Source organism: Ictidomys tridecemlineatus, chromosome 12 (assembly GCF_052094955.1).
Source record: "Ictidomys tridecemlineatus isolate mIctTri1 chromosome 12, mIctTri1.hap1, whole genome shotgun sequence".
Classification (NCBI taxonomy): Eukaryota; Metazoa; Chordata; class Mammalia; order Rodentia; family Sciuridae; genus Ictidomys; species Ictidomys tridecemlineatus.
In genome coordinates, this window is record NC_135488.1 from 11,639,778 (window position 1) to 11,650,514 (window position 10,737).

General features: G+C 49.9%; 1 long non-coding RNA gene across 1 annotated transcript; it reads right to left on the reverse strand.

Moving 5' to 3' along the window:
* Positions 1-6,131: 6,131 nt before the first annotated feature.
* On the reverse strand, positions 6,132-8,553 carry LOC144369535 (uncharacterized). Its single transcript, XR_013429331.1, has 3 exons — positions 8,246-8,553; positions 6,553-6,761; positions 6,132-6,316 (listed from the first exon to the last, which is right to left on the reverse strand). It is a non-coding gene; the product is annotated as an uncharacterized LOC144369535 (long non-coding RNA).
* Positions 8,554-10,737: the final 2,184 nt, after the last annotated feature.

Below are 10,737 nucleotides of genomic sequence, written 5' to 3' on the forward strand. Positions count from 1 at the left end.
AATTTATGCAAAAACAAATGATTCAGGCTGTCTCCCAGGCTGTGTTTTCTTCCCAATTTCATCCTGTTACTGCTTGCTAGAATCCTGGCAATGCTCTGCCCAGGCAGTGGATTTCTGGTCACACAGAAGGCTTTCAATAGTAATGCTTCAGTCCAAAAATGCCAGTTCCATCGTTAGCCCATGCATTCCCACGTTTCTTTGAAACCACTCCTATCCCAGACCATGAAAGCATACTGCTCCTGGAAAGAGGCTTTCCTCCTCACTCCTCAATGATGTCAGCTTTGTATGCCTGTTCATGTCCTGGGAAGGTCACCTGGTGGGGAGCCACAATATCCACTGGGGTACACTATTAGACCTCAAGAACTTCCACCAGCAGAAGTGCAGTTGTCTTTGTGCAAGAACCCAACACACCCTTTTGGAGTGTTCTTGGGGGTCAGAGACTACTCTTTGGTGCTAAGAGTTGACCTGAGTCCACATCCTGACCCTTGCTCTCTGTCATCTGATTGTCTCACTTACTCTGACGGTGAGAGATGATTTGGCCCAGCTCATAATCCTCCGGTTTCTCCTGAGTAAGCAAGTGTAGGTCGAGGGCGCTGCGGATGACGACAGGAGCCCTATCTTGGCAGGTCACCTGGAGCAGCATGGGAGACAGGCCTTCAGGAAATGGGCCTTGAAGTGACTACTCAAGGGCAGTGGGCAGGGGCATTCTGGAGGCACTCCACTCTAAATACAAGGGCAACATCCATGACCCTACTACCTGAGGGTGACCTCCTGCGCATCGTGTAGGCTCTTCCCATAGACTACTAGCCCAATCCTTGTACATAGGACTTCCTGGGCTTGCCATTGCTCTTTGTGGAGCTGCACTCCTCTCGAAGTGAAAAGACTCAACTACTTGCATACAGATGCAATCTCATCCCACAAGTTGGGAGGAATGGGACAATAGCCTCCAAGATCCCAGGTCCGCCCGAGGATGCAGGCGGCATTGGGAATGGCCTAGGCACAAAACCTAGAGGCTTTGGTCTGGATTGCCAGGGCCAAAAACAGACCCAGGAACATGACCACACACAGGAGTGCTGAAACATAGCCACAAGAGCTCCTGGCCTCCAGAGGCTCAGTGCTGGCTGGGATGTAGGAGGGCACCTCATCCGGCAAGCGTGGTCATTGGGTTACCTGGACATTTAGTGTGCTTGCTCCACATCCATATCGACTCTGCAGAGAGACTCTCTCAGCTCCTTGTTCAAGGAACATGCAGAACCTCACACTGATGTCCTCCTCCATAGATGTCAGCATCCCATACAAGGGAACCTGCAACCTAGGTCCTATCCTATTCTCATCTGTCACCATACCTGCCCCTGCCCTTCTGGACTGCATGCTGCCACCTGACACACAGACTCCCTCAGATATGGCAGTGGACAAGCTGCTGCTCTCCCTCATGTCAGCTCCAACCCTTCACACTGACCTCTCCCTTCTTGATTCCCCTCTATCCTCCTGATCATCCAGAAGCTCCAAATTCAAGAGGGCATGAGTAGTCCATGGTATTGGACCAGTGTCTGTTCCCCACCCAGGTGTAAGCACCAGGGGACACCCCTGCTCCCAGGCTTACCAAAACAGTCTTGGCCATCTTTGGACTTTGTGTTTCTAAGTGGACACGAATTAAGCAGGTGTCTCCCACCTGCTTGTGGGAAAGTGGCCTGGAGGACTTGCAGGTTGATTCTGAGAACTGTGGGGAATGGAACATCAGCAAACCCAGAAACAGAAAGCCACCCCAGCCTGTCAGTTGGCTCTATGGGCTTCTAGCACATATGTCCAGGTGCTCAGGCTTCTTATTTCCCCAGGTGGGAGTGGAATGGCAGCACAAGTACAGCTTGAATAAGGTAGGTGTTTACCTCCTTTTCCTTGACCTGGGGGCGTTTCCTCACGATGAAATATTTTATTCCCGGATTCATGGACAGACACACCAGTGAGTGGTCAGAGACCTTGATTTCTGCAGAGCGAAGTGGAGAGAATTGTTAGGTGGCACTCAAGGATTATACCACAAAACACCCACAACTCCTGAGAGTCTCTGCCAGGCCCACCACACTTTGGTATTTTGGGGACAAGGCCCACTTTCTCTTGGCTGTGAGTTATCCTGAGCCCACTGTGGATCATGTCTCCCCACTGTCTGATTGTCCTACTTACTCTCATCCTCAGACATCATACTCAGCAGCTCAAAGTTGTCCACATCCTCATGCTGCAACAAATTTTGGTCCAAGGCCCTGCGGATGAGGCTTGTCACCGTCTCCTTACAGGTCACCTGGATCAGGGTGGGACAAATGTCATCAGAGAATGGCTTTTAGAGGAGCTACCCAGAAGACTGTGGTCAAACATTCAGGAGAAAAAGAGGCAGATGCACTGAAAATTTTGGTCCTGACTGCCACTACACAAAACAGACTCAGATACAAGAGTGTGCACTTGAGTGCTTCATGACAGCACTGGCCTCTGGAAGCTCCGTGCGGGTCTGGTTGTAATGATGTACTGGACTCAGCACTGGCAGTCACTGAACATGTCTCCTCTGCAGCTGGACACCTGCAGCATTAGTGTGTCTACTGCACATCCATAGAAATTCTGCCCAGAACCCCTTTAGCTCCATATTTATATACATGCAAAGGCTAATATTCCGAAGCTTTGGCATGAACCCCCAGGTGATCCTGACCCCAAATTCCTACACCTAGTCATGCTAAGGAGGTTCTCTTCCCTGCCACCAGGAACACATCCCCTCCTACACATGTGACAAATCACTGCCACCTCCTCTGCTCCAACCTCACTCATTGAGAATACCAAGTTCTAGGCACTGCAGCCTACACCCTAGACATATCTCTGCCTTCATCTGTCCACAGCACTTCCGTCTGCACTTCTGGCCTGCAAATGCAAAACCCACAATACACAGGCCCACTCACCACTGGAGCTGGGCATGCTGAGGCTCTCCCTCCTCAGGTCAAGCCCTTAAGACAGACCTCTCTCTTCTTTATTTCCCACCATAGCCCCAGGGTTGGCTGTGTCTCCTGCCTTCTGCTGTGTGGACACCCAGAGGCAGCCCTGCTGTCGGGCTTACCAGGATGCACTTTGTCTCCCTCAGGCTCTGTCCCTCTAGGAGGACGTGAACAAAGTGGCTGTCTTCCACCTGCTCGCTGGAGTGAAGCAGTGAGGAGCTGCTACTGGTGACTTTTCTCATGCAGCACTCATTGCTTTGGGTGGCCTGGGGCAATGATCCTGCAGCCACTGTAGAGCTGCTGCTCACAGCTGCTGGGGTCCTGGATGCCACTGCCACAGAAGGCTCCAAGAACTGTGGGTGATGACAACATCAGCAAAGCCCAGCAACTGCACCCCACCCAGCCTGGCAGTTGGTTCTGTGGGCATTCTACAAGATCCATCCAGAACCTGAGGTTCTTGTCCCCTTGGAGGATGTGGAGTGGCACCAGGAATAAAGACTGAAGAAGGTGGCTGTTTACCTCATTTGGCTTGACCGTGAATGACTTGCTGGCAGCTGTTTCCCGAAGAATAAAGTTATAATCCACTCCTCCATCCAGGTCTTAATATACTTTCCCATCAGCAGGGATCCTCAGCTCTGGAGAGGCAGGGGCAGAGGCGTGGTAGGTGACAATCAAGGAATATACTACCCAACATCCCCCACAACTGAGAACCTCTGCCAGCTCAGGTCTCACACACAGACCTGAGAGCCCCCGAATCCAGCTACTGTTCCACCAAAGACTCCCCACTGATTCCTCCCTGAGGACCCTCTATGCACAGGAGGTCCACTACAGGAACACCTTTCAAGGAAATAGCCCCTTGTACCCCAGACGCTCTTAGTTCATGTTGGACCCACCAAAGAGAAACAGCTATACTTTGTATCTGGATTGGTCCCCAAAGACTCATGTGTTCAAGGTTTTCTCCCCACTGCAGCAATGATCACAGGTGGGTTTGGGGAAAAGCACTTGATGGTGGGTGCCTCCACCTTGCCAGTGGATTCATCCACTCATACAAAGCTACACTAATTTGAGGGTGTGGTTTGCAGGTGTGTTGAGCATGGGTGGAGGATGTCCACAGCAGGGCTGTGCCATCCAGAGCAATATATTTCTCTTGAGTTCCCCACTTCTGCATTTCCTCCTCATGAGTATAATTCTCATTCACATTTTTAATCAATTTATTGTTATACTTCTTGTTTGGCTTGTGTTTCTCCTTCTTGTTCTTGTTCTTCTTCATCTTCTCCTCATGCTTCTTCTAATAGTCATCTTGACCTTCTTATTCATGGTCTCTTCCTTCAACTTATTTTCATTTTTCTATTCCTCCTTCTCCTCCTCCTCGTCCTCCTCCTCGTCCTCCTCCTCATCCTCCTCTTCCTCCCCCTCCTCATCCTCCTCCTCCTCCTTCTTCTTTCCTCCCTCCCTCCCCCCTCTCTCTCTCCAAGAAGGGTTTACAAGCTGTGAAGGGTTCTATTCTACCACACACTTCTCTCTAGAAATGGCCTCTGGTCCTAAGTGGACCCAGTTTGCAAGGAATAGAAAGATTGGAAGCCAGAAATGATTGTTCATTGAACTGCTTTTCTCATGTACTCATCTAGGTCAGGAAAGGCTGCCAAAGTAGGCATCCTGTGGTTGTCTGTCTTCTTTAACACAAGACAAAGAAGCCTGTGTTCTTGGCCCCTTGTGGATAATAGCTTTGCAATGCCTCCTCAGGCCAAGGAAAGAACACATGATAGGCAGGTCCACAGCCCCTGGAGAACATGAAGAACCTGCAGATTTATGCCCCATCATTACACTTTGTTTTGTGCACAAGTCCCACCATACTCTTCCTGGGCATTGGGTCAATGCACACTGTGTTTTGGCTCCCAGTTATCCTGAGCCCACTGTGACTCACTGCTCCCTACCCTCTGATGGTTCCACTTACTCTGATGGTTTGAGACAATTTGCAGAAGTTCGTAGTTTTCTGGATCCTCCTGCTGGAGCAAGTGTGCATCTAAGGCCCTGCGGATGATGACTTGAGTGCTGTCCTGGCAGGTCACCTGAGCAGGGTTGGAGAAGGCTCATCAAAGAGGGAATTTGGGAGTAGCTACCCAGAGGACAGTGCTCAAGGACAATCAGAGACAAGAGAGCTCTCAACACAAGGGCACCATCTTGTTACCCTGCTACCTGAGGCCTTCATGTGATCATGTGGGGTCTTCCTATGAGCCTCTAGTCCAATCTTGGTACAAGAGTTTGCTTCAACCTGCTATGCCCTACAGGGACAAGGGAATAAGGACCAAAAGGCTTTGTACAGACACACTCTACTCCCATCAAGATGGGAGGAATGGTCCAGTGGACTTCCATATCCCTGCTCTGGTCTGGGATGCAGCTGCATTTTTGTGTGGACCAGGCACAAACCCTAGGTGTTTTGGTCCTGACAGCCAGGGCACAACACACACTAGGACTCTTTAATGATAGGCATGGAAGCTGCTGGGCTCGAGAGTGTCAGTGCTTGCTGGGGTGTCAGGAGGTTTGGACTCAGCAGGTGCCGTGGTTCAACATGGCTCCCCTGGAGGTGGACACCAGAGTCTCATGATGGATACTCCACACCCAGGAAGATCCTGCAGAGAGAGCCGCTAAATCTCTATTCACATACATGCAAACTAGGACACTAATGGGCCCCTCCAAGGCCCCCAGTTGTCTGTGACCCACACCTATCCACCCTAATCATTCTACAATGGCTCCCTTCCCTTTAACCAGCAACATATCCCCTCCCACACACAAGAAAATGACTGCCAACTCCTCTGCTTCAACCTCCACGGTTCAATATACTCCTCCTCAATACCAAGGTCAGTAGAGGATGGCCTGTACCCTCAATATTTCTCTGACCTCCTCTGAACCCAGCACTCACTCCTGCACTTCTGGCCTGCACACCCCAAACCACGCAGGCCAACTCGCACCCAGACCTGGCATGCTGCTGCTCTCCTGCCTCCCTCTTTCTCATTTTATGCTCTCCTTCCTGACCTTCCAGAAGCTCTAGTTCAAGAAGACAGGCCTAGTCCAAGGTATTTGCTGTGGACTCGGTCTTCCCCACTGTGGGCTCCCAGGAGACTCCCCTGCTCAAAGACTCACCAGGATGCTCCTATACTGTGTTGTCCTTTCATTTTCCAGGTAGACGTGAATGAGGCACCTGCCTCTCACCCTCCTGTTGTACTGGGGCCGTGGGGAGTACCGAGTGGAGACCCCTGATGTCCTGGACTCCAGCTCTGCCCCTTCCCTGGGAGAAGGCTCTGGCTCTGGGGTTGGCTGAGGAGCCGATACAGGAACTGAGCTTGTAGCTAGAGGAGAAAAGATGCCAACATGACTGCCTTGCCCTGACCTTCCCACAGACAGACAATACCCCTGCTGCCAGGAAGAACTCAGGCCCTTAGCCCACACAGGACCTCTTTGCAGACTGGGGTCACTTCCTGAATGGACAAAGGCTTATCCTAATTTCCAGCCCAACACCAGGCATACAGACTCCCTGCAGTGGGACAAGAGTCGGACCTCTTCTCATATACCCTTAGGTACTCACCCCGGTCCGCCTGGCTCTCAGGCGCTGCCTGGCTTGATATGCCATCTTCAGTTGTGGCCAGGAGGTGGTATGTTTGATGCTCCAGGTACAAACCAACCAGCAAGAGCCCCATATATGGCAGCAGCTGCTGCAGACTCAGAGAGCCTGGAGGCTGATGGGAAGCCTCGGTGTAGAAGTTAATCCAGGTCCCCAGGAAGGAAGGTGAGGCACTGTGGGGAGGCAGGTGTGGAGTCAGCAAAACCCTGGCCTTGCCTTCGCCATGGCCTCCAGAGAAAACCTCTGACCCTACACTTCTGAACTGTCCCTGGTTCTGAACACACCAGTCCACCTCAGACCAGACACAGTGGCTGTACAGGCAGGGACAGGACAGGTTGCCACAGGCAAAGAACCTTCAACGAAGGAGCATTAGATCCATGATATGACCAGCTCTCCCCTCCTCTGGGCAGGCCTGACACTCTTCTTCCTCTTGGCTACGTGCTCTCCAACCTGGAATGCACCTTCCAGGAGTGTCTGTCCTCCTGCCCACTCTTCTCAGGGCTCAAGAGACACCTCCTCCCCTGGCGTGGGCTGCAATGCTACCTCATTCTCTGTGAGCTCTCACTGAGTCCCCCTGAGTAGCGGTGGACCTCTCTTTTCCCATGAGTGCAGACCACATCTCTGTGGCCCTGGGGGAGAACAGGGAGGTGTGGTGTGGGGGGATCCATTGTCCCAGGGGCTTCCCCAGTGGACCATGACTACCTACAACTCCCCGCCTTACCCCTCCTACTGTTGAAGCCCCACACCTTACACTGCAGGCAGAACATAGAATTGGGGAGAGCAGTCTTTCCTCAGCCTTCCCAAGTCAAATCACCTTGCAGGTCCCTATTCTGGAAACAGGAGCCCACCCTCTTGACCCCAAGCCCATTCTATGTTGAAGTTGGTCCAGGGGTCCACCATAGTCACTGAAGAGGACAACGTGCAGTTATGCCTCATGGAGTCAGGGATGCAGTCACATGTAGGATATGTACTCATGGCACCTGCGGTTTTAGGCTGACCCCCATGAAAAGGGACACAATGGCGGTCATTTGCACTCCATTTTTCACTGAATTATGAAATGTGACTGGAAACGTGTTTTCACACAGTGGGTGCTTTCTCCATGTTCATCAGTGAATGAGCCCAAACTGCTGATTCCCACATCTCTCTGGGTGTGGGAGCTGCCATGTCCAAAGCCCCTGTCCAGCTATGTCCCAGCTAGGACGCTCTGTCCCACTATGTATACTAACATGTCTTTATTAACCCAAAAGTGCTTTTCCCAAGGCCCGAGTTTTGAGACGCCTCTGGCACAGATCTACGTTCTTCAAGAAGCCAATATCACACCAGAAAGACCACCTGGCCTCGCTGAGTCCACCTGGGAATGAGCTCAGTGCACACCATTGAGCTGTGGTGCCAGGTGTGTGGGGACTGCTCCACAGACCTCAGTGGATCAGCTGGAGTCAGGATGGTTTCTCTGCCTAAGAGGGAAAGTTCACTCCCCTTGCAAGGCTGTGGCAGGCACCTCCAGGACTCGTCCCATTCGGGGCTGAAATTCCACTATGAGTGTGGTCCTCTATCTCATTAGGTATCACAAACCTTTGGGTCCCTGAGAGGTACATGGCAGCCCCAAGACCCAGGCATGAGGGGGCTACACACTTGGGCTTGGTGGTCTGGTGCTTACCTTGGGAACAAGAGATCCAGCACCTGCTGGGTGGGGATGGAATCCCAGGAGATTAACCCCATGTTGCTGCTGAAATGTAGGTTCCTCCCACAAATGACAGGCAGGAGCTCATTCCTAAGCTGGTCCTGCCTGTAAGGTTCAAGGCTCTGTACCCTGAAGGGCTCCTCCGTGTTCTGATCATTTTCACCCTGGGTTGGGACCAAGAATGGTGGGTTCAAAATGGAAATGGTGACAAACAGAAAAATGACTTGTGCCAATACACTAGAGTCAAAGCACAATGGGACAGTTCCCATCAGTACAAACACACACACACCACACACACACACACACACACACACACACACACACACACACAAACACACACAGTCAGAATAGGAGTCCTGGGCCATTTATCAGGGATCATTCTAGAGGGCCTGCTGGGCTCACCTGCCCTGTGCTACTCACTGTTACTCTTGAGCTCCTCTGCGACAATTGCCAGAGGATCTGGCGTCTAAGTTGAAGCCTCATCCAGTGCATCCACAAAAGGGCTAGTTGGCCCCCCTGAGATTCCTGGGAGCCTGAGGCTCGGCATTGTTTGCAAGGACAGGGGAACATCCTTCTCACTCCAGTTTCTCCAACAAAATGAGCTCGGTCAGTTAAGTGGGTGCCTGGATACCAGGGTTCCATGTTCTGTTTGATCCATTGTCAAGGCAATGATGTCATTTCCTGTGCCCATACCTGAGCCTCTTTTCACATAAGATCACTTTCAAAAGCCCTATGGGCTGCTGATTTCTCCTCCATGCCTACCCATCTCAGGTGTGCATGTGTTCACCAACAAGTACCCAAATACCCCCACCAGCATCTGCCCTGCTTGGTGCCTCTAGAGTTCCAGCTTGGAGCCTTCAAAAATGCATTCACAACCAGTCCTTCCCTCTCAGCAGCCTTTGGACCCTGGTCCCATCATTGTGCAACTCATGGTGTGCCCAGTCTTTTCTGGAAAGTAGGGTAGCATCTAATCAGGGATTGGTGTCTCTGATTCATACATAGCATATGGTTTCTATGAAATCCAGTGAGGGAGCAGGAGTAATGACGCTGATTGCACAGATGACCTCAGGGAATACTGACAGGCCAAATGAATAATATGTTCCAGCTAACCATTGGTATTTGGGCTTCTCAGCCCAGTCCTGTTTTTAAAATAGGTGCAGACGGGCAGTGTTCATTAAAAAAATGTCTACCATTTAAAAGTGGGTAATTTAAATGGCATCTAGTTACACATCTGCTAGAATGGTCTGGCAACATATGAATTTCATTCTAACAACAACAACAAAACATAGAAAAAAACATAGACATAAAGATAAAACCTTGTCTTCACCAGGATGCCTAGAAATAGGTTTTATTTGGCTCATGCAAATATCTTTCAATAGAACTTCTAATTTCTGAATGAACTCATTCAATTTTATAATGTCTGAAACCCTCTGTGAGCATGGGAAGCACTGCTGACAAGACACCAGAGGGCCAGAGCACTTGTGCCCCCTACAGGGGTGTCTCTTGGCTATCACCAAAGACCGTTCCCCTCCCTGGGCAGCTGAGAGCAAGCTGGGCCTTGGAGCAAGGATTAGTGTTTAGGTATAGACTATGCAAGCAAAGGACAATGTCTTTAATAAAACTAAAATTAAAAAGTCACATTGAAAAATTTTTAAAAAGAAGAAGAAAATAAGGTCAAGTAGAGGAACGGGCAGAGGCATCCAGAGGAAGCCCATTTTCACAGGAGAAAATCCCCCAGTGAAAAGCATCGGAATAGATACCAAGAAAAATACCAACAAAAACAGTGTTCTCCCACTATGTATCTACTCCACATGCAAAAGTTAGAAAGCTAGATAATACAATCCTGGCCACAGGTAGAGCTATTCAGAAGAGCCACCTGGCAGTGCTTAGTCAAAGAAGTAAACATGCACACTTTGATCTAGAAATGCCACCTGTGTGTAAACCAGGTGGTGCTTAAGCAGTTTCACAAGGGGACATGCACAGGGAAATTTATCCTCAGGTTCCTTATAGAGTTGTCTGTGCTTACAGAAGGTTGAGAGCTGTCAGGGTGCCCACAATTTGGAAAGTGAAATGCTTAAAAGGTAATGGATGCCAACCTGGATATATTAATAGAAATCAATGAAAAACAATAGATTTACATGATAGTAAAATCCCTGAGTTCAAGTTCTTGCTAGCCTACCTACCAACAATCATGCTTGGTTAAGACACTGACATACTTCAAGGCAAAAAAAGGAGAAAATATAATGTCATTATTACTTTTCTTAAAAGCAAATAAGGAAATGGTAATATTTACCCAGCCATGACCTGTTATGCATAATATGTGAGATTATTGTGGACATGTTGGTAAATGATGATCTACTCAGATACGTTCCGTGACTCACCAAATGCAAAGGTCCATGAAGAATTACCGTCTCTACACATGAATTCATCGTCAAAAGCCTTGAGACAACAGGGGCTTCACAAAATGG